The sequence below is a fragment of the Palaemon carinicauda genome, chromosome 26 (assembly GCF_036898095.1).
Source record: "Palaemon carinicauda isolate YSFRI2023 chromosome 26, ASM3689809v2, whole genome shotgun sequence".
Taxonomy (NCBI): domain Eukaryota; kingdom Metazoa; phylum Arthropoda; class Malacostraca; order Decapoda; family Palaemonidae; genus Palaemon; species Palaemon carinicauda.
This window is the reverse complement of record NC_090750.1, coordinates 950,089-973,813: the sequence shown is the minus strand read 5'-3', so window position 1 is coordinate 973,813 and position 23,725 is coordinate 950,089. Positions and strand designations below refer to the sequence as shown.

General features: G+C 39.0%; 1 protein-coding gene and 1 long non-coding RNA gene across 4 annotated transcripts in view; one reads left to right on the top strand and one right to left on the bottom strand.

The window, feature by feature from the left end:
• Positions 1-23,725, top strand: part of LOC137619466 (zinc finger protein 501-like) — a 572,135-nt gene that overhangs the window by 312,358 nt on the left and 236,052 nt on the right. The gene's annotated exons all lie outside the window — the stretch shown is intronic.
• The window catches only part of LOC137619468 (uncharacterized), a 132,546-nt gene that overhangs the window by 3,432 nt on the left and 105,389 nt on the right, over positions 1-23,725 (bottom strand). Inside the window, exon 3 of one of the 2 annotated variants that reach the window (XR_011039911.1) lies at positions 4,989-5,208. The exons of the other annotated variant lie outside the window; for it this stretch is intronic. This is a non-coding gene — a long non-coding RNA (uncharacterized lncRNA). The remainder of the gene's footprint in view (positions 1-4,988; positions 5,209-23,725) is intronic. 2 annotated transcript variants of the gene reach the window in all.

Below are 23,725 nucleotides of genomic sequence, written 5' to 3'. Positions count from 1 at the left end.
TATTTAACCTGATCTCCATAGCTAATTTAAGAAGCTTTGTTCCCATCACAAATTTTACAATTTTAATGTTTAGTAACTATTTATAGTTCAAAATTATTTAACCTGATCTCCATAGCTAATTTAAGAAGCTTTGTTCCCATCACAAATTTTGTCTATATCATAAAACTTGGTTTTAATGTAGAGCTTCAGTTGTATTTTTCTTCTAATAAAATGTCAAAATTTGATATTTTTAAATTCGTGATACTTAAATATTAAGCTTTAATTGTTCTATGACTTTTTTATTGGTAATTTTCCTTTAAAATGTCTTATTTTTTTTTTAATTCGTAATACATAATTATTGGTAATTTTCCTTTAATAAAATATCAAAATTTGATATCTTAAGATCGTAATACATAATTATTGAACTTTTTCTTGTTCTAAGACTTTTTTTGTCCTAATTTTAATTACATTAAATAGTTTTTGAAGTTTACCTTTTGATATAATTGTTTTCAATCGTAAAGGTTTTCCTAACTAAAGCTAAACAGTTTCATGTGATTTAGCTAAAATATGGTATAATATTCTTGCAAGTGTTTCAAGGCATAACAATTTGTGAAGTCTAATGGTTATCTATATTTTTTGTATGTGTAAAAGTTTGTTGCAAGAGTTAATTTAATCTTATTACGCTGATTTATAAATAAATTACGCTGAGTTTATAAATGAATTGGTTACTTTCGTTTTATAAATAGAATCGCTGGTACCTTGTCTCTCTTGTGTACAAATACAAACCATTTAAAGATTATTGGGTTGCCTATAAAATCTGGGCTTGAAGTGGTGGTACTTATTGACAGACATTAAGGAGGAAGTTATTTAAACTGGGTTTAAGGGATTTTTAAACTTTGGAGTTTACAGGTTATTGAAAGGTTTTGATCTCTGGTATATACAGATTTATGAAGTTATTTTATATATAGAAATCTGAGTTTAGATTATCAGGTAATTTGCATTACTAAAATTTTAGTTCATAGAGTACGTTAATGGAAAATAATTGAAAGCTGGTTTAGTGTAGAACAGTATAAACTTGGTAATAAAGTGAGCTACAGTATATAGCAAACTTAAGTCAGAAGTTAAAGGATTCCCATAGTTCAAAAGAATTGATGACCCAGGGAATTAATAAATATATTTAAAATCTTCCTCCTGAGGAAGTGGATTTTGGTTAATTTTAATATAGGCAGCTGCTATTATTGAAAAATACTGAATGAATCTTCAGTCAAGTTATTTTTCACTGTGGATACAAAATTTATAGAACATTATTTAAAGATATTTTAAAAGTTCCTTTGCAACACCAGCTTGGTGTTCACTTTGGGAGTTAATTCCATATGTATAAAAGAAATTATACACTATTTGGGTACATTCAGTTAATTTTAATATCTCGTAACTTGGATCCAGAGATTAGTTTTGAAATTGCTTCAATTGAAGGAACTTTTTGAAAGGAAATGATATGGAGTTTACAGGAAGGTTACCCAAAATTAGTTCTGAAAGGGAACCCCTCGTACAATAGGGGGAAAAGTACTCGGTATTGGTTTCTTGTGGCTAAAGATTAAATATGGTACTTTTGGGTGCTCTTGTTAAAATGGGTCATGGTGTACAATAAACAGAGGCATCTAGAATTTTCTTTGTAGAAGAGAAATTTTAATACCGGCCTTGACAAGTTCAAAATGAAAAAAAAAAACAAAAAAAAAGGAGTTTTTTTTTCTGGTTGGAGGTTTCGGCCAGACCCCTTCTCCACACTGTCTTCGCTCCCAGTGACTTGTGGTACGTCCACTTGACCAACGAGAGTAAGCTTGAAGTTTTTTAACCACCCGTTTTAAATATGGCAATTGATACCAGTTCAATGATCTTAATTTTCGTAAACTAATTTTTTTCTGAAAGTAGGGCAATGCTAAAAGTCAGACATTAAGAATCTTTGCCCATCCCAAAGCATTTTATCATAATTGAATTAAGTGCATATACATTCGATATTATATGCCATTGTAGGTGATATTTACATTAATTAAAATCCCGTGGGTTAGCGATACATTATGTGAGAATCTTATTCAACCAAGAATGATTTCTCGACTGTTATGATGAAATGCTAAACTTGGTTTTAAAACAGTAGCTTGGACACTAACTGCAAGTGATGCATGGTACAATAAGCTGTGTACTTGACAAAAATTGAGAGTAGAGAGAAAACTCTATTAGTGTCATATTAGATGTATGAATGAATTAATGTATAATGTAGATTTTTAAAATTAGCAATGGCAGGCTTTAATTAGAAGAAATCTTTTATAATCTAAAGAAAAAATAAAACTTTTTTTTTTTTTACTTTGATACTTTAGCATGTTTACTGTGGTCTGTCTTTTTAAAATATTTCAGACAATGTAGACTAGTATGGGTTTTGATGGCAGCGTTTTATAGAATAAATGGTTCAAATTATCTATAATACATCCATCGTTACAATACTTGTGTAACAGTATTTATATGGATAATGTGGAGAATTTTTTATGTGTTCTGAGTGGGAACTTAGTCCGGGAAAGTCTCCTTATAACAGTTACATAAAGTTCAACAGGGGAGGATAATGAGCACTTACTCTCGGGGCACAAACACCCTGCTAATACTTTACTGTCACAATTCACTAACCATCACTCTTAAATACAAAAGGGGGAAATTTTACTGTCCAGAGGCCGGAGAACTCCACACGTAGAATAAGAAATAATTTACGGCCTACTCTAGCCTTGTCAGGTCTACAGTCATCTCATTCTCAGGCTCTGTTCCGACTCCGTCCCAGCTACCCCAATGAGATGCTGGACAGGTATTTTACGTTAATGTAATTAGACAAAATCCAAAATGGGAGCAGTGATGTTTAAAAGTTTAAAGATAAGGATCTTTACCTTCGAAGCAAATATATTAATGCAAAGTTCCTCGCTGTTACCACCTATAGACTTACTTAGGTTTACTCTTTAAATAGTCCCAGTTTAAACATTAAATAAAGGAGGGAGCAAAAAATACTAAAGAGGTTTAATTAACCTAATATTGATTTATTACACAAATTCACATAAAAAGAAACGGACATCTTAACAAAGACAAAATATCAAAAGAAATGCAAATTGAAAGCAATTCAAAATAATAAAAATGATGGGTTAGACACGTGGTCTGCAAAAATCAAAAATCAAAATGGGGTCAGGCACGTGGCCCACGTGACCCAGAGACTGCGCTAGTCTCAAACCAGAAATTAATATCCAAGAAAAATATATACACACAGTCCCACCACACACAGTCCGAATAGTGTAAAAGCCAGTTATTCTAAGCAAGTTAACAGCTATCACGGGCATAGGACTAATCTTCAACGGAGTGCAGGTACTACTACAAATGGCCATAGTTATTCCCCCATTTTTTAGCTTAGACTAATTTTAACTTGATAGGGAACCTGGCTTTTACACTATTCGGACTGTGTGCGGTGGGATTGTGTGTATATATTTTTTCTATACAATTTTTTGCCTTTTGAGACTAACACAGTCTCTGGGTCACATGGCCACGTGTCCGACCCAATTTTGATTATTAATTATTGTAGACCACGCGTCTAATCAACTATTTTTCATTATTTGAATTACATTTCTTTTGATACCATTTCTTGTGTTGTTAAGATGCCCGTTTTCTCTTGATGTGAATTTGTGTAATAAATCAATATTAGGTTGATTAAACCTCTTTAGTATTTTTGCTCCCTCATTTATTTAATGTTTAAACTGGGACTATTTAAAGAGTAAACCTAAGTAAGTCTATAGGTGGTAACAGCGAGGAACTTTGCATTAATATATTTGCTTCGAAGGTAAAGATCCTTATCTTTAAACTTTTAAACTACTTTACATCACTGCTCCCATTTTGGATTTTGTCTAATTACATTAATGTAAAATACCTCAGCATCTCATTGGGGTAGCTGGGACGGAGTCGGAACAGAGCCTAAGAATGAGATAACTATAGACCTGACAAAGCTAGAGTAGGCCGTAAATTATTTCTTATTCTACGTGTGGAGTTCTCCGGCCTCTGGGCAGTAAAATTTCCCCCTTTTGTACTTAAGAGTGATGGTTAGTGAATTGTGACAGTAAAGTATTAGCAGGGTGTTTGTGCCCCGAGAGTAAGTGCTCATATCCTCCCCTGTTGAACTTTATGTAACTGTTATAAGGAGACTTTCCCGGACTAAGTTCCCACTCAGAACACACATAAAAAAATTCTCCACAGATAAAATGTTTTAAAGAATTAAATCTTTTAATTCATATCATTGACTGACTTGAACATATACTGCATTAAGAACAGAATTATTGCTAGCTTTAATAATCTAATTAAATTAATGATCATAAGTACAATAAAGAATGCAATATATAAACAATTATTCCTGGTATATAAAATAAACTTAATTCGTAAGAGACACTAGGCAAGGGCTGATATGAATACAAGTAGAGCTAGAAACTATTACTCTCCTTAAGGAGCTATTGCCAATAGTACACCTCTGATGGCATGCAATATGTATTGAAATTACACCCCTGGTTACATCTTAACTCTGAATGGCCTCCCAGCGCTGTGTCATATGACCCAAATCCAAAAAAAAAGGAAAAAAATCAATTCAAGTAGGCTATATGAAATCGTTTAATGTCAGCGTTTATGTCGATATTTTCCTTTTATTCTGAGTTGATTCTAGTTAAAATCATATCTTAAAGCTTTATAAATATATCATAATAATATTTCTAAAGTAATAGATTAAAAATACTTGATAAGATAACCGTAAAATTAAATAGTCTTGCGATAATCATAGTATTGTTAAGTAATATATTTAAGTTTTCCATTTAAAATATACCGTTTTCTTTTAACATACATGATAACGTTTTCTTTCTTTATAGAGCCTAAACTAATGTAAACATAACGTCAGTTGTGTTCATGAAGTGACGTTTGGCAACGTAAAAGCATTTGTTTCTACACTTTACCTGTACTTATAAGAATGCGTTTTTAAATCCCTTCGAGTTCCGCCAACCAATAGGAGAATATTTTACAAAGCTGTAGCCGAAAACACCAATGAAAAGAGGCGATACAATTGTTGGGTGTGGTGCAAGTCTCTGGTTGGTTGAAGGACGTCTTTGCTTGAGCTACTGTAGAGTCAGTGAAGCTATAGACATCATTTCGAGAAGACGTGTTGTTAACTAGTGCCTATTTAAAGAAGAAACATTTAAGGTAATTACTGGTTATTTGAAGTTTGGTATTCTTACATTCTCGAGGATACAAACTTAATTCAAAAGTCAAGTTTGATAATCAGTATCTTAAAAACATTTGATTGTGTAGTTTCGAAAAGTTTACGTATCGAGCTATATATTCCAAGATATTTTACGCTTACTTTAATGGCTGCTTTTCTGGTTGTATAGAGAAGGGGAACCCTACACTTTGAAGGGTTTCCTTGTGTCTTTATTCTGTATAATTTACGAAGACGTTGTTCAGTGTGATTTGAATTTTGAATAGACTCTCAATATATTATAATGCCCGGTATTACTATAATCCTTTATATCTCAAAATTTTGATAGGTTTTTCAATAAGTATATAGCCTTTATTCACCAGGTTTGACATAAATATAAAAAAGAAAAATCCTATCTTTATGAAAATGTATACTAGCTAGATTTTAATACGAAGTTAGTTATATATCGTTTACTTGACTTACTTTAAGGGCTGCTTCTCTGGCCCTATACAGTAGGGGAATCTTGCTCTCTACCTGACCTTAATAGTAATTTTATCATATGCATTCCAAGGCATTCGACATTTCATACCACATTTTGTTCGTTTATTGTCAAATCCACACTATCGAAGCACTTAGAGAACAAGAAAGTTTTCAGTTTCCTCTTGACAGCCTTAATATATTCAGTCTTTCAGATGACTAGTGGGAGCTTATTGTATAGTCCCGGGGCCGCTTATTTAAAGGCTCAAGAGCCTACAGTAGACATATATCCAAGTTCCAATAATTTGAAACCATTTGTGACTATTCTTGTGTTAATACGATTTGTTGGCTGCACAATGTACAGCAATTCTCTTAGATATTCTGGGCGTCCGGTTCTGATAACTTGATGGGTTATTGTACATATTTTAAACTCAATTCTTACTTGAATATGCAGCCAGTGTAAATAAATGAATGTATGAGTGATCCTTTCTCGGGGTGGGACACCTTTTATCAGTCTTGCTCCTTTGTTTATTATGTTTTGTAATTACTTAGTTGTCCTTTTGGTAAATTGTGGTGTGTCCATCATGAAAGGTCTTCCATCAAATATTCGATTACGTCAATGTTTTTATTTCGGTGCCCTTTGCAGCATATTACTTTACTTTAAAGCCTGCTTTCCTGGTCCTATCACGCAGGGAAACTCTACTCACAACAGGACCTGTAAGATCTGTTTGACGTATACATTCTTAGGTATTTTGCGTATCACACTGCATAGTTTGTGTTTATTGTTAAATCAATATTATCGAAGTCATTTTATCATATAATGTTTCGAATTAGTTTTTTTTTTTCATTTTTTTACGTCTCAAGTGGTTTATAGAGGTAAAATATAAAAGTAGACAGCCTATGAACAGGCAGGAAGAATAGTTCAGCTTTGTCTAGTGCAAGTTCATGAAAAGAGTGAGCAAAGAAATAGATGTTCTAGTTGTCAAATATGAATAAAATGACTGGAATAAATCATGTAAATGGCAGATAGGTTGTACAATTATTACGTCAACATGGAGTGATTCATTGATAGGAACTGTTAAATTATAAATAAATAAAATACTAAAATAAATTACCTTGCCATACCGTATGATACTGTCCACTTTTCACATTGTGGGATTATGCCCTGTGGTATTGTATCTCATGGAATTTTGTCTATGGGGACTGTGTCCTGTGGGATTTTGTCTATGGGGACTGTGTCCTGTGGGATTTTGTCCAGTTACTGATGTGAGCAGTGTTCAGGATGAATGGTGGGGAGGGAGTGAGGAGGGCTTGGGAGGAACCTCTTAGGGGAAGGAGATTAAGAGGGAGGCAGAGAATTAGATGGCGAGATAAGGTGAAGGATGATATGGAGAGAAGAGGTTTGGTAAAAGAGGATGCCTTTGATCGAAGGCATTGGAGATGGCGCATCAAACAACCGATCCTTTAATGTAGGGATAATTGTGGAAAAAAAGAATAGGTATCATTATTCTTTAAATTTTTATTCTAAGATACACTCTCTTACTAATTTGCTCATTAAAAGACAGAGTATCGAAATGAAAAGAAATGAGAGACATAAAATAAAACAAACTCGGATATACAAGTATACTCAAGCACACTATTCTATCCGTTTCCTATTTTCCTTTCCTCATAGGAATATTTTCCCTGTTGGAACCCTTGGGCTTATAGCATCCTTCTTTTCCATTAAGGTTGTGGCTTAGCTTGTAATGGTAATAATAATAGTAAATCAGTAATATTGTGTCTTCTCCATTATAAAGGCAGTTCCTCTTATATTTTAAGCTGTAGTTTATGGCTTTCTCGAATAAATAGTTATATATTATAGCTTTCATTGATTAAAATAATAGAAATATAGTCCTTTTTCTTGTTAAATTTATTGTATTTATTCTGTTTGTATTCCACAGCTTCGAAAACCTCTATATTTGTATTGTCCGCTCTTTTGTTTTACCAACATTATTTATCCAAAACCCTGAAAATAATCACTAATTTCTAGTAAAATAGTGAATTAAATTTAAATATATTTTGTTTGATATAATATACATATCAATAAATTGACTTTTACAAAGTTTCAAGAATTTTAAAGGCTTTTATATAATTAAAACAATAGTTTTGTTGTGACAAACATCCTAACTATGTTACTATTAAAGATTTTTAACTAGATTGTAAGGACACCGCTCCCTTCGTCGTCCAGAAAATCAACAAACTGTTTATTTATTTGAATTCTCCTTTCGCCACACCGTGGTTTCCCATGTATATGTATTCCGCTCTATCAGAGCTACATTTTGACATATGTATCATTTCATTACATGTTTCTGTTAACTCATAATTCGTATATTTGTAAGTGTAAGAAAACACATATATTTTGGCGGGCAATTCATTCTGATTTGGCGCCAGCGCCATCCTACCTTTCCGTCCGCACCTTGTAATATACTCCCATGCACATTTGAATAAAGTATCAGTTGATCTTGGTGACGCTTGTCTCACTGTCCTTACAACTGGTGACCCCGGAGTTGAAAGTAGCATCAGCGGTTTTGGCTTTGCCATTAACAGACTTATTACGGCCGTGCTACCTTCTCTATACTCCGTTACCTTAGGCATGAGCCTGCCTTTGGGTCTCCCACACTTCGGTGCATGTAAGGCAGTAGGATGAGCTTAACCAACATATCAACTTCTCACCTCTTCGCCGACTCGTCGTCTGGCCACGATGCAGGAAGCAACACGCCCATCGCACCCAACGGCCTCGCCTCCACGCCCAAAGTCAAACTGCCGCCCTTTTCTCAATACAACACCGCTTCCTGGTTCCCGAGAGCAGACGTACTCTTCCGTGTCGCTAGACTCAGCGACTCCTGCGCCAAGGCTGACATCGTTCTCACCTCCATACCTGAAGAGGTATTCGACAAGATTTCCCCATGGCTCGACGCTCAAGCCGGCCAAGTTTCATACGACGACCTGAGAACGAAACTCACCGGTATCTACTCCCTCTCCGTCTCAGCAAGGGCACAGAAAGTCCTGGACCTCGCCGGCAAGCCCATGGGTAACACCTCTCCTGTCGAGGCGTGGGACGAGTTAACCGGCCTGCTCTTGCTCCCCGAAACAGACAGCAACGGCCGACGACGTGAGATTAGCTTATCTCGCGAGATCTTTCTTCGACGCCTACCACAGGACGTAAGGGCCCGATTGACAGACGCCGACACGCTCCCGATGAACGAACTCCTGTCGAAGGCTCAGAAGCTCCACGAGGCCTCCAAAGCATCTCGCCTCGGAGCATCATCGTCAACACCGCCTTCGTTCTCCTCCTTCAGCAGCTTCTCTTCCATAGACTCCTCGGCAACGGCCCCTGAGGACGACGAGATCAACGTTCTATCAAGAAAGAAACCGCCGTAACCAACACGACCGAACCATAGGACTAACCCAGCATGGTGCTTCTACCACCAACAGTTCGGCAGCGATGCCAAGAAATGTAGAGCACCATGCAGTTTCCCTAGAAGACAACGCCAGAAGCATCCACCTGCCACCATCGCAGCCGCAGGTAACCAAAACAAGAATGGTTTCTATATCCTCGATACCATTTCCAACCGTAGACTCATGGTAGACACCGGCGCAATGCAGTCAACGTTCCCACCTTCCAAGTCCGACCTAGACCATGGTCCCGACAAAAACGCTCCCTCACTATTCGCCGCCAACGGATCTCCCATACGGTGCTATGGGATTAGGACCCTCAAGATATCTATCATGGGCCGTTCGTATTCTTGGCCCTTCGCCAACGCTGATGTCAATCGCCCCCTCCTCGGTGCGGATTTCCTCGCCCACCACGGACTCCTCGTCGATGTCGCTAACAAACGTCTTATAGACACGGGAACCTGCCAGTCCCGCGCCCTAGAACACGGCCCTGCAACAATGTCCGTATCCGCCGTAACGACGCACCCCTACGCCGACCTCCTACAAGAATTTCCTGAGGTTTTCAAGCCCGAGCTCCGACATTCGCCAGGTTCCCCGTCCAAGCACGGGATCTACCACCACATCACAACGACAGGACCTCCTACTCACGCCAAATTCCGCCGCCTACCGCCCCAGAAACTGAAGGATGCCAAACGCGCCTTTGAGGACATGGAACGCATGGGTATCTGTAAGAAAGCATCGAGCCCCTGGGCATCACCCCTACACATGGTAAAAAAGCCGGACGGGTCCTGGAGACCTTGCGGTGACTACAGGCGCCTCAACCTCATCACAACGCCCGATCACTACCCGCTGCCCAACATGCAGGACCTAACGAACGCGTTGCATGGCGCGAAGTATTTTACCAAGATGGACCTCCTCAAGTCTTACTTCCAGGTCCCCGTATTTCCGGAAGACATCCCGAAAACTGCCATTGTAACGCCGTTTGGATCCTACACCTTCGCATACTCAACCTTCGGTCTACGCAACGCCTGGGCGACCTTCCAACGACTAATGGATAGCATTCTGGGTGATCTACCTTTCTGCGTCTGCTACGTCGAAGACATCCTGATATTCTCGAAAATCAAGGAGGAACACCGGAGGCACGTCCGCACCGTCCTCAAACGCCTACAGGAGAACGGCCTGGTCGTACGTTTCGACAAATGCATGTTCGGTGCGGAAGGAGTGGATTTCCTTGGTCACCGCGTATCCTCGTGCGGGGTAAAACTCATGACAACGAAGGTCGACGCCATCAGAAAGTTCCCGATACCTACGACCATCCGCCAACTTCAAGAGTTCCTGGGGATGGTCAATTACTACAGGCGCTTCATCCCCAATATCGCACAAACCCTGTCACCCCTCGACAACGTCCTGAAAGGAAAAGTGAAAAAACTCGAGTGGGGTTTGTCCCAGCAACAGGCATTCGCCCGGACGAAGGATGCCCTCGCGAATGCCACCACCCTGGCTCATTTTGACGACAACGCGCCCCTGCGACTAACGACCGACGCCAGCAACGTCGCCTGTGGGGCTGTGCTGGAGCAACTCGTCGATGGTTCTCCTCGACCGCTGGCATTCTTCAGCAAGAAATTGAAACCCGCCGAAACAAGATACAGCATCTTCGATAGGGAACTCCTCGCCGTCTACCTCGCCGTCCGCCACTTCAGGCACATCTTGGAGGGCACTCCCTTCACAATCGCGACGGACCATCAACCCCTCGTACACGCTTTTACGAAATCGACTGACGCATGGTCCTCCCGACAACAACGTCATCTCGCAACAATCGTCGAATTCGGGTGCACCATACGTTACGTCCCAGGAAAGAAAAATCCAGTCGCGGACGCCCTTTCAAGGATTGAAATTGACGCAATCCACCTGGGAATCGACTACGCCAATCTCACAACCGAACAACGCACCGACCGAGAAGCACAGGATCACCTGACGGGGCCATCCGCGCTCAAGATAAGTGCGATTCCCCTCGGACCAGCAGGAGTAACTATTCTTTGCGACACCAGCACGGGCCGCCCACGTCCCTGGATACCAGCCTCCTGCAGAAGGAAAATATTCGATATCATCCATGGACTTTCACACCCCTCAGGACGCACCACCGCTCGCCTTCTGTCTGAAAAGTTCGTCTGGCCAGGGATAAAAAAGGATGCCCGGGAATGGGCGAAGTCATGCATCAACTGCCAGTCAAGCAAAGTCAGCCGTCACACCGAATCGGGGGTAGGCGATTTCCCCCAGCCAAAAAGATGTTTCGGTCACATACACATCGACGTCGTGGGACCATTGCCCCCTTCTGGATCTGCTCGCTATCTGCTTACGATCATCGATCGCTCCACAAGGTGGTTGGAGGCATCGCCGATGACCGAAGCTACGACTCAAGCATGCGCCGAAGCCCTCCTGTCAAGCTGGGTGAGCAGGTTTGGCATTTCTGACGACATCACGACAGACAGAGGCGCCGCTTTCCTCACAGAAATATGGCTCGCTTTGGCGAACCTGATGGGGACGACGCTCCACAGCACCATGGCATACAACCCCGCGGCAAACGGCATGGTTGAAAGAACTCACCACGCCCTCAAGGCGTCCCTGATGGCGAGCTGCACCGACGGGGACTGGAAATCACGACTTCCTTGGGTACTCCTCGGCCTTCGCACCGCCCCTCGCGCAGACGGCGAACCTTCGCCCGCCGAAAAGGTTTACGGGGAGGCGCTCGCAGTTCCTGGCGAATTCTTTCCCTCATCAACTGACGACACGCAGCTGGATCACCTAAGGGACATCGCCAGGAAGTTCAGGCCATGTCTCAAAACTTACCAGGACAGAACCAAGCACTTCAAGCCAAAAAACCTGGATGACTGCGGGTACGTTTTCGTCCGTGTCGACGCTCATCGACAACCACTAACTAGACCTCATCGAGGCCCCTACCGGGTAATTAAGAAGACAACGAAAGCCTTCCTTCTCGACGTCCATGGCCAAGAGCACTGGGTCTCAATAGACCGCGTGAAACCAGCATTTCTCGAAGGAAGCGACACCGCCTCCGCCGGACCTGGTAGATCCAGAGTTCCACCTCAAAACAAGGCGGCCAACGAAAGAAAAATCATCAAACGACGACAAGAGGAAGAGATCCTTACGCCGACCGCCGGCGCGCCCCTCCGTTCAAAAACAAGAGGAACCCTCCGACGCCCGAAAAGATACGAAGATTGATCATCAGCCCTCTACGGCGCCCGATGTCTTGGGGGGGGAGTACTTGTAAGGACACTGCTCCCTTTGTCGTCCTGAAAATCAACAAACTGTTTATTTATTTGAATTCTCCTTTTGCCACACCGTGGTTTCCCATGTATATGTATTCCGCTCTATCAGAGCTACATTTTGACATATGGATCATTTCATTACATGTTTCTGTTAACTCATAATTCGTATATTTATAAGTGTAAGAAAACACATATATTTTGGCGGGCAATTCATTCTGATTTGGCGCCAGCGCCATCCTACCTTTCCGTCCGCACCTTGTAATATACTCCCATGCACATTTGAATAAAGTATCAGTTAATCTTGGTGACGCTTGTCTCACTGTCCTTACAAGATTATTTTTATCATTTTTAGCTAATATTAGCAACTAGTCTCATGTGGAAAGTAAATACAGAACTATTTTCTTTAATTTTGACACATTCAAACTATAAAAGTATCCATAATTTCGTTAGATTTTTCGATTTCTTTCATTGTTTACATTTAAAGTTTTTCTTATGATAATTTAGTTATTTTATCAGCCAGTAGGAGGCGATACTGTAGCAAACCCCATTTTTCACTCATTTTTAGTTCTTTCCTTTGTTACCAGATGTCTCTACTCTCGCTAGTTCTATTTTCCCGAACAGCTATTATTCCCTATTTTCCCACTTTTAATACATTTTTAGCATATAGAAGAGCAATTTAATATATATGAATATTTTGATGAATAAATGTACACAAATGAAGGTTTAAAAGCAAAGAAACAATTGAATGTAATGTTTACGTATGTGGCAGCTTCTCTATGGCTGTCAGTGTCACTGGATGGGACACGCCCCCTTTTCTGTCATCTACGATTTAAGGCCTTTTCCGAATAGCTATCTGCTTATTATAATTATCATTAAACAATTTATTCATTAGATAAAGTTATTGTTTTATCCAGAAGCCTTTATTTATTTCAATGTCTTGTTTCGTGGCTTTAAAATATTCCATTTTAAATGGCCTACTCTTTTGTGTTACCAAACTTTATTTGCGGAAATCCTTCAAGATTTCTTAATTTTATGTAATTTATCCAGTTACATCTTATATTGTTTACTAATTATCATAATCAAATTTACATTCACTTCATATTTAACGATAATCTTATTTTTTAATAGTTAATATAATTCAAAGACAATACATTCTTTATTGAAAAATATATCGACGTATATTTTTGCTAAAAGATATTTTAAATCTATATGTATATGTCACTTTTAGGCGCTGTTACTCTTAATATTCTGTGAAAAGTGTGTCTAATTATTCATTTATTCAAATTACATATAATAATTTCAATTAATTACGTAATTTCCTTTAAAATATGAATAAAACTTCATCATTCACCACAAATTCAACTTTGAAAAAGCTGCCACAAACACCTTGTATCCTTAACCACTTTTACTTAATTATCACGCTTCAATCCTAATTCAGAGACAAATATCTATGTTTGTTTTAATTTAAAACATATTAATAACAAAATTAAGTGAAGTATTTATATCAAGTCATGCATATCAAGATAATGAATAAAATAATAATGTTATTGTTGTACATCTGGCAGACATCACTCCAGGGCACAGTGTAAAATCCGGACGTCGGACGTCGGATGTCGTCTGGGAGAATAGAAAACCGCTTGTATCACCGGGAAAGACGCCATAATACACCACTTTTTTGACACTGGTAATTTTCACTGATACTTTCTGTTATTTCCTGAATAAATGTTCGAAAAATATTGATTTATTTTCATTTTATTGGGAATAATCTCAATCGTACGTCAACATTACACTATTTTAATGTTTACCTTTTCTTATTTGTTTTTTTATTTCTTTCAATTGAGTATATTTGCTTATATTTATGGTTATGGGAAATAATATGGTGTAGGGTGGTGGATTAGTTTGTTAGACTGTCAACTGCCTCCCCGTGGCTCTGACTGGGCAACAGGCACAGGCTATTATAAAACGAATAAAAACAAATTGATTGATAAAATTTCAGTACTTTTCAAGTGAAATAGGCTTCATTTCTTGCATGTAGTATCCTGTGTCTGGCTAAAGTTGGCAACCTTTTAATTGGTTAGTGGATCATACTAAACCTATTGGCAACTAAATGCAGGGTAAAGGGAGTGGTAGGCCCTTTCTCCTTATGTTACTTTACAGCCGAGTAAATTCTTATCTGTGACTGCTGATTGGCGACGTCCGGCTTTTATCCTAACAGGGTAAAATAGCGGGCAGTTAAATAGTGTAATGTTGACGTCCGATTGAGATTATTCTCAATAACATTAAAATAAACCAATATTTTTCGAACATTTATTCAGAAAATAACAGAAAGTATCAGTGAACATTACCAGTCACAAAAAAAGAGGTATATTTTCGCGTCTTTCCCGGTGATATAAGGGATTTTCTATTCTCCCGGACAGCATCCGACGTCCGGATTTTACACTGTGCCCTCCTTCAGTAAGGTGGGCGGTGGCTTCAGCAAATTTCAGTCGTCATTTGTTTGTTGTCCGTTCTTGGCAAAGACTATATACTGAAGAAAGATAGGAAGGCTCAGGCTTTTAACACACAAATGAGTGTGCTATGAAAAGATGCCAGATACTCCCATGCGAAACGAATGGCTCCATCTGTTGAGCGAGCAACCAAACATTCAGAGCGGTAATGCTTACGGGTATATAGGATGGAATTTGATTGTAAATTTTGCGACATATTTGTTCATAATTTGCATTACTATGTCTGTATATCTTACTCATATATTCATGATATTCTTAAATTTTAGGTAACTAAATTGCAATTTATGTTTCTCAGTCTATTTTTCAGAAATTCAATAGCTATATCTCTTGTGATTTAGTTGATTTTCTTGCAAATTTAAGTATTGTACAGTATATTACAACCATTTTTAAATGTTCTATACAATACCACATTCGAATAAATTAAAACATACTGTATATCTGATTTGTTAAACTTAGCCACAAATGCTTAAGTGTAGGCATACATTTAATTAGTTTGTAGGCCACTGTAAGATGGAGAGATATTAAGTGTATAAAAACACAATTGTATTTTATTTTTTATTGAAATGGAAAAGCATGATGCACTCATGTATAGTTTAGTATTATAAACTAATAAATGTATAAATGTACAATCAAAAGGATCAAAATAATACAAAATTGTATCACACACAAAAATAATCAAAAGGGGGTTGGAAATAGAAATAAGGTAGCATACAAGCCATTAAAAATGAAAAACAAAAGAGATTTACTGTGGATGCCTTGCCTTAATCTTACATTCAATATCAGTGGGGCTTACTCATTAGCAGCACATACTGCATGTATTATACTGTTTGGACTCACCGTTCTTTGTCCTTAGGGAACCTGTGAAATACCAAATGAGGATCGGTTTCTTTTTGTTTATGGCACACAACACACTTGAGTGACTTCTTTACTGTCGGCGCCATGATTTCGTTTGAGTCAACTGTCAAATTCTGAATATAAACAAACAGACGACAAACGATGTATACCTACAACGCCATCTGAAATCGGAGCAACCAACTATTGTGTTCACTTTGGTGTTGCCAACTAGCGTATTAATATTCTATTTTGAGCCTTCCTATCTTCCTTCAGTATATAGTCTTTGGTTCTTGGGTGAACATCTGTTGACGTGCCATTTTCCATATTTCATACGTATTTCCACGTAAGTTCAGTTGTTTCTACAGTTCTGTTAATGAACATCATTGCTTTTGTTCATGCATTACACTCAAACTGTGACATATTTGCTGTTAATTACTTATAAATCGCCAAATTTTTATGTGTCAGACAAGTGTTTTGTCCTGGCCAATGGCGGCCATCATGGTAGACAATTTTCATATATATTTTCGGTTCATGATTACGGTTCATTGCTATTTATTTAAGACTGAAGATAATGGTATGTGCACATCAAATTTGGGTATTATTATAGTTCATATTTTGCACCAAAGGCTTTCGAATATAAAAGAAATGAGAAGATTCTTTGTTGATTCATACCTCGAAGGTTGTAATTTTCTTCGTGAAATTCTTGCTTATAAACTCGTGATTATTTAGTATGGAATATGAAGGTTTATAACCTTAGGTTGTATTTATGGTTGTGTAGAATAATTTATATATAAAGCTAGCTATTTTCCTGTCATGCCTAAAGACTCATTCTACAGTGTACTTCAGCCCAAAAAGGTACAGTAATAAATCCGGTTAGAAGATGCAGATATATTGTGCCTCATAAATTGTAGTGGCAAAAATATATGGGGTTTATTTTCTGATGCTGCTGTCTTTGGTGAAAGATTTATTTTTTTGGGTATTATTACAGTTTCATCCATTATGGGAAATCTATTATAATAATATATTTCCCGAGTAAAGCAAGTCTTTTGTAGTATTTCTGTAAAGTTATCTGTCGCAAATGCCTAGTTCTTTATATATCGACGATCAAACTCACGCTACTCATGTCTTCCTCCCAGATTTTTTCTAAGTCTGTTGTTATTGTTGACTGTGTCTTGTATTTGCTTAAATGAGCCCTGTAACCACTATAATCCGCTGACAAACTAGTCCACTATGAAGTCTTACACGTTTGGCCAGTCACAGCGCCTGTCCACTATGACGTCATACATGTTTGGCCAATCACAGCGCGACAATACAACTGCGCAACAATACATTTTCTTCCCAGGCATTTCATTTCGTTCTTAGACATGGAGACCATAGAAAGCACGTCATCTCATGTTGCACAAGAAGTTGAAATTCCATCTTCTTGTCCTGACTGTTTCCTAACTTACAATGAATTTGTTGAAAAACTAGTGCATTTGTGCCAGAGACACAATTTAATTTTACTAAATAAAAATTGTCCTGCATGCCAAGGAACCTTCCCAACGGCTTCACGTTTTCCTCAAAGCAGCAGCACATCTTTATAAACCAAGAGTTTAAGGTAAGCTTCATTAATTTATAGAGTATATTATAATGGTGATAGTATAACGATGTATACAGCAGTACCATCACTTTGGATTTGGTTTGATGGATGTGTTAGGTAGTGGCTGTAAGGGGGGGGGGGTCACAGGGGCTAGGCCTAGGTAGGGGTACAGGGCCCTAGGTTAGGTGGTTGTATTAGGTTCGGTAGTGTCCCGAAAATCACTGTGGCCTTAAGGGGGGGGGCGGAGCCCCCCCCCCCTGTGGGCCTAGGTAGGGATACAGGGCCCCTATGCTAGGTTAGTTGGGTTTTCTTAGGTTCAGCAGTGCCCTGAAAATCACTGTAGCCTTAAGGGGGGGCGGAGCCCCCCCCCCCCGGTAGGGCTAGATAGGGGTATAGGGGGAGGGGTGGTGGAAGGATAAGTATTCATTTATTGCAAATATCATTTGACGCGCCCCCCCCCCCACCCAAAACCCCGGTTCCCACCTGGTGTCCCCCATAATTGTTGGGATGAAGTAGGGTCTTTCTGCATTCTGGAACAACTTGTTGTTTTAACTCCAATTACATAGTAAATCTCTAAATCGGATGGTTTGCGGTCAAAATAAACGTTAAATTCGTTGAAACTACACTATTTCTGATGCAACAAATATATTTTTGTTCCAGTTTCCCCATAATGGATGAAACTGTAAATTTACCTTTTTTTGTTTTTGTTTTTTTCATTGGGGTTCTAGACATCGTAAGTTAGGGAGCAGCTTTACTTTGATTGGGCTAAGCAAGTGTTTTTGATCAACTCATGCTCTTCTAAACGATTTATTTCTACTGCTCAGTTGAGGGTAAATTTGTATTGTATTACAGGGTGTGATTTCGAACAGAAAATATATGTTTTCCTTTAGTAAATAACGCGATTTAACCGACTCTGACCTTCATTTCAACCGCAAACAAACATCAACCAATTCGTCTAACTTTAAGTTGCCGAATTGGTTGCTGTTATTACGGATGAAATGAAGGTGAAAACTGGTTAATCACGTTATTTCCTACAGGAAAACATATATTTTCTGTTAAAATGGTTAAATATAATTACTGTTATCATATATGTTGTGTTAAAATACTTAAATCTAAGCACTTGTTCAACGGTGTCACTTCCCTTACGAATGTACTGCGAACGATAACATTAGTAACGTTACCAATGATACACAGTGTTACCAATGTTGACGTATGGTACACAGAGTTACCAACGGCACGATGACATTACTAACGATAGCAATGCTAGATATTTCCAAACGTATTTTAAATAATGTGTCCATATAAGTTTTACTCTATATAAAATGTACAAAAAGGGCACAGAAACTAACAAACCCACCTAACCTAACCTAATAGTATGACAGGTCACAAACCTCAGGTATTTAAAGAAAACGGTAAAATTCTCCATGTTACGAATGATACTCAAGAGTTACCAACGGTACGGTGACATTACTAACGATAGTAATGATAGATATTTCCATACGTATTTTAGATAATTTTTCCATATAAGTTTTACACAACATATAAAAAGTACAAAAAGGGCACAGAACCTAACAAACCCACCTAACCTAACCTAGGAGTTCCCCGGTCACAAAACACATATAATGACTACTGAGGAATGACTTACCTTTATGAAAAAGACGTCAAAACTTGCGGGTCACGGGAGGGTGAGACTGACGGCTTAACTCCTATGACTAGGATGAGGATGGTTGTGGGGCCAATGTTTATGTAAAAAGTGGGTTGCAAATGATATCTTCCATGGGGGTAGACGACTTTTTCCCAAAAATGTACCTTTATAAGAAGTAACGGTATAACCAGAACGACATTTCTTTTTGGTTTTAGATATGTTTGTTTCGGTATTACAATAAAACATGTGAATGACTTTCCTGTAAGACAGGAGGAAATGGCACTTGGGGCACTGTAAGAGTTGAGGAATTACGTTGTGTGATTTCAGGAAATTATCAACATTCGTTGAAGAATCGTAAAAATCACCATGGAATTTAGCAAATGCTTTTAGGTACGGAATACTGCAGCCGTTACAAGTTTCTATAACTTCCTCTATCGCAAAATATGAAAAAATAAATCTCACTTGAAATGACGGACACCTTATTAGGACAAAGGTTTCAAGGGAAAAGGATTTGGTGGAAGGGATATGAACAGATCACTCAAAGAGATAAAGAAAGGGGGGTAGGGAAATACCAGTTGACAACCCCCTTGTGCAAACTTTGAATACATATCGGTTTGTGATTGGTTAAGGGAAAAACAACGGAATCTAGAGGGTAAACATGAATGAAGTAAATAGGGAAACTAGTCCTGAGAAAGTATTTATGTGAAACTGGGGAGTGAAAAGGAAATAACAAAAGAAATAAAAACAATATAGGAAGATAAAATGGAATGTATGATAAATAATATTTAATGGGAATATAAAATGAGATGATTTTACCATGAATGACGTGGATAGGGAAACTAGTCCAGAGCAAGTATTTGTGAAACCGGGGAGTGAAAAGGAAATAACAAAAGAAATAAACCCAATATAGGAAGATAAAATGGAATGAATGATAAATAGTATTGAATGGGAATATAAAATGAGATGATTTTAAAAGGTATACGATAATAAAACGAGTTATTGGAAGGGGAAAAGCTTCTGCGCAGGGGGAGGGATTTTTGCGCAGGTCGAAAACTGGTATGCACGAACGAACGTACGTGTGCTAATGTTAGCATGGAATGCTAACATTTGATGTATATCAGACGTTGGCAGCACTGGTCACTGTAATTTTTCATGAAATAATCTTTGCAACGGCACCTCCAAAGTTCATCCAGATATACTGTTTTGTATTTTCCTCCGATTATAATACATTCAAGAAGGTAATGTATAGAGAAGCAAAGGCTTGTTTTACGATTATATATCGTTTCCCCAGTACAGTGATCCCTCGCTAATTCGCGGTTCGACTATCGCGGATTCACCACTTCGCGGATTTTTTTCATAACGCATGTACAGTGAACCATTGCTACTTCGTGGTTCGACCATCGCGGATTCACCACTTCGCGGGTTTTTTCCATAACCCATATATATATACATATCGTGGATTTTCCGGAAATTTCGAAAATACCGCGACATCTGAAGACCCCAAATACGATATTTCGTTACCTGTAATTCCATTAATACTGTAATTAGTAATATCTGCTCTTACTGATTGTTCATTACATTACATATGATATATAATTCAGCACAGAAAGAAATAAAACACGAAAAGAGAATGTGATCATACGATAATTCAGTACTGTATACAGTACGTAGTAAAATTAAATCGAACATGAAACGCAAATCAGATGCAGTCATACCATATTAGAATGGTGTAAGGCTGCTGATGGCTACTACTGTACAGTACTACAAATGTAATGGATGTGCTTCTTTTCCATGAATCTTTTGTATGTATACGTACGTAGTACTGCATCCAATAATATTCTTTGTTGCAAAAATCACATTTCGAATAAGCGTACGAGAGAGAGAGAGATAGAGAGAGAGAGAGAGAGACACATCCTACAAAAGAATAAAATAGCATACGTAAAGCTATTATTGTTATTGTTATTATTATTATTGTTGTTGTTGTTAATAAAATTATTGTTATTATTATTATCATTATTATTATTATTATTATTACTGTATTATTATCATTATTTATTATTATTATTATTAATACTGTACGTACAGTATACGCGAGGTATCTTGTACTTTGAGTTGGTAACCTACGCATCATATAAGACGGGTTGTGATTGGTTCAAGCGCTGATAGATGACGAATCAGAACTCAAGTTTTGTTATCTAGCCTGTGATTGGTGTTTTGCCCGCATCTCCAACCCGCAGCATCTAGGTTCTCGCGGCGGCCACTTTCTCTTACGCCGTATCGCTGAGTAGACGTTCTTAAGTTTGTGAACTTTAATCTGTGCTGTGTGCGACAGTTTTAAGTTGAACTTTTTGTTGAACTTTCTGTTAAATCCTACTGTACAATGGCCCCCAAGCGTTCTGCTTCTACCAATGCTGGTAGTGAGCCTAAACGCCACCGAAGGATGATGACGATTGCTGAGAAGGTGACGCTTCTCGATATGTTTAAAGACGGTAGAAGCTACGCGGCCGCAGCGCTCCATTTTGGAATCAACGAATCCACTGTTCGCTATATCAAGAAGGACGAGGCGAACATTAGAAAGACGGCTGCAATCACCTTTAGCAGATCAGCGAAGCGAGTCGTTACCACGCGTAATAAAACGATCGTATGCATGGAAGGTGCTTTAGCTGTGTGGATTGCCGACTGCCGGAAGAACATCATAGCCTTGGATACGAACACCATCCGAACAAAGGCTTTGAGCTTGTATGAGAATTTTGCTGCAAAGGAACCTCAAGACGACGACGGCAACCATGCTGAAGAAGATGATGATGCAGATGAACCTCAACCAGGGACTTCCACTGATTCCCAGCCTCAGAAACAACGTTTTTCCGCCAGCAAAGGATGGTTCGCGAAGTTTCAGAAACGCTTCGCCCTGAAAAGCGTTTCCCTGCATGGCGAGGCTGCTTCGGCAGACACTGCCGCTGCTGAAACTTATGTGAACCAGACGTTCAAGAATATTATCGCCGAAGGTGGATACAAGCCGGAACAAGTGTTTAATATGGATGAGACCGGCTTGTTTTGGAAGAGAATGCCGTCGCGAACTTTCCTGTTCAAAGAGGAAGCCAAAGCCTTTGGCTTTAAAGCATTCAAGGATCGCGTTACCCTCGTGATGTGTGGCAATGCTGCTGGATTTTTGCTAAAGCCGGGGCTTATTTATAAGTCGAAAAATCCTCGCGCTTTGAAAAATAAGAATAAGAATCTCCTTCCCGTGTACTGGATGCATAATCCAAAAGCATGGATTACAAAGATGCTGACCTCCAACTGGTTCCACCAGTGTTTCATCCCGCAAGTCAATGAATATCTCGTAGAGAAGGGCTTGCCATTCAAGATCCTTCTCCTTATGGATAATGCTGGTGGACACGCAACTGACCTGTCGCGTGAGGGCGTTCAGGTTGAGTTCCTGCCACCCAACACCACGTCATTAATTCAACCGATGGACCAGGGGGTTATCAGGGCGTTCAAGGCCCTCTACACGAAGAATACCTTGGCGGACCTCGTTGCGTGTGTGGATGCTGCCCAAGATGATGAGGATGAAGATTTTAACTTGAAGGCGTACTGGCGGCAGTACACCATAGCCACGTGCCTGAAGAATATTCAGAAGGCACTGCAAGAGATGAAACCTGCAACTGTGAATGCGAGCTGGAAGAAGTTGTGGCCCCAGATTGTTTACGACGACGAGGGATTTACACCTGCTGAGATTCAACACTCTGCATTACGGAAATCTGTGCAGTTGGCTGCCATAATTCGAGGTGACGGGTTTGGCGACATGACGACTGAAGACGTCGACGAGTTGTTGGACTGCCATTCCTAGCCGCTAACTGACGCAGACCTAGAAGACCTGACGAAACCGGCAAGCGAAGAAGAGAGTGAAACACAGGAAGAGACCCAAGAAAATGTCGAAGAAACGGGCTTAACACTAGAACGGCTTGCCAAGGTCTGCAACCATATAAAGGAGGTGAAAGAAATGTTGCAAGAGTGGGATGAGGATATGGTTCGTTCTATGCAATTCTCCAACAAGGTCGATGACATCATGACTCCCTACAGGATGCTCTTAGATCGAAAAAAGAAGCAGCGGCAGCAACTTCCGATCACAATGTTCTCCCAGCCTCGCAAAAAAGAGCCAGTTCCTCCTGCTAGTACGCCTTCGGAAGAAATTGAAGAAGTTGAAGAGGTGTCCCAGGAAAAGACACCTCCGTCTGAAGAGACGTAAAATACTATCATTGGCTGCACAGTAGTAGACATCATCAGCTTCATCATCATCAGCTTCATCATCATCATTTCTACTGTGCAGCAAATTCATCGCCATCATCATTCAAGTTTTTCTTGAACTTCTTTCGTGGTGAGTACAGTAACAATCTTTATTTTTTACTTTAATATTCTAACATTTTAATATTTGTGCCTGTTTTATAGTTTAGTACTGTATGCATTAAGTTAAAGGGAAGGTTTTAAAAGTCTACATGTTGTAACCTATCATATTTTTTTGTTTAAAATTTACATTTACAGTACGTACGTAAAACAATCTCTCTCTCTCTCTCTCTCTCTCTCTCTCTCTCTCTCTCTCTCTCTCTCTCTCTCTCTCTCTCTCTCTCTCGTAAATTGTTTTCCTGCTTTGCTACGTACAATATGTACTGTATGATTTTATATAGATACGGTAAATTATATTTGTAATAACATATTTTGTAAATGCTTTTACTGTAAATA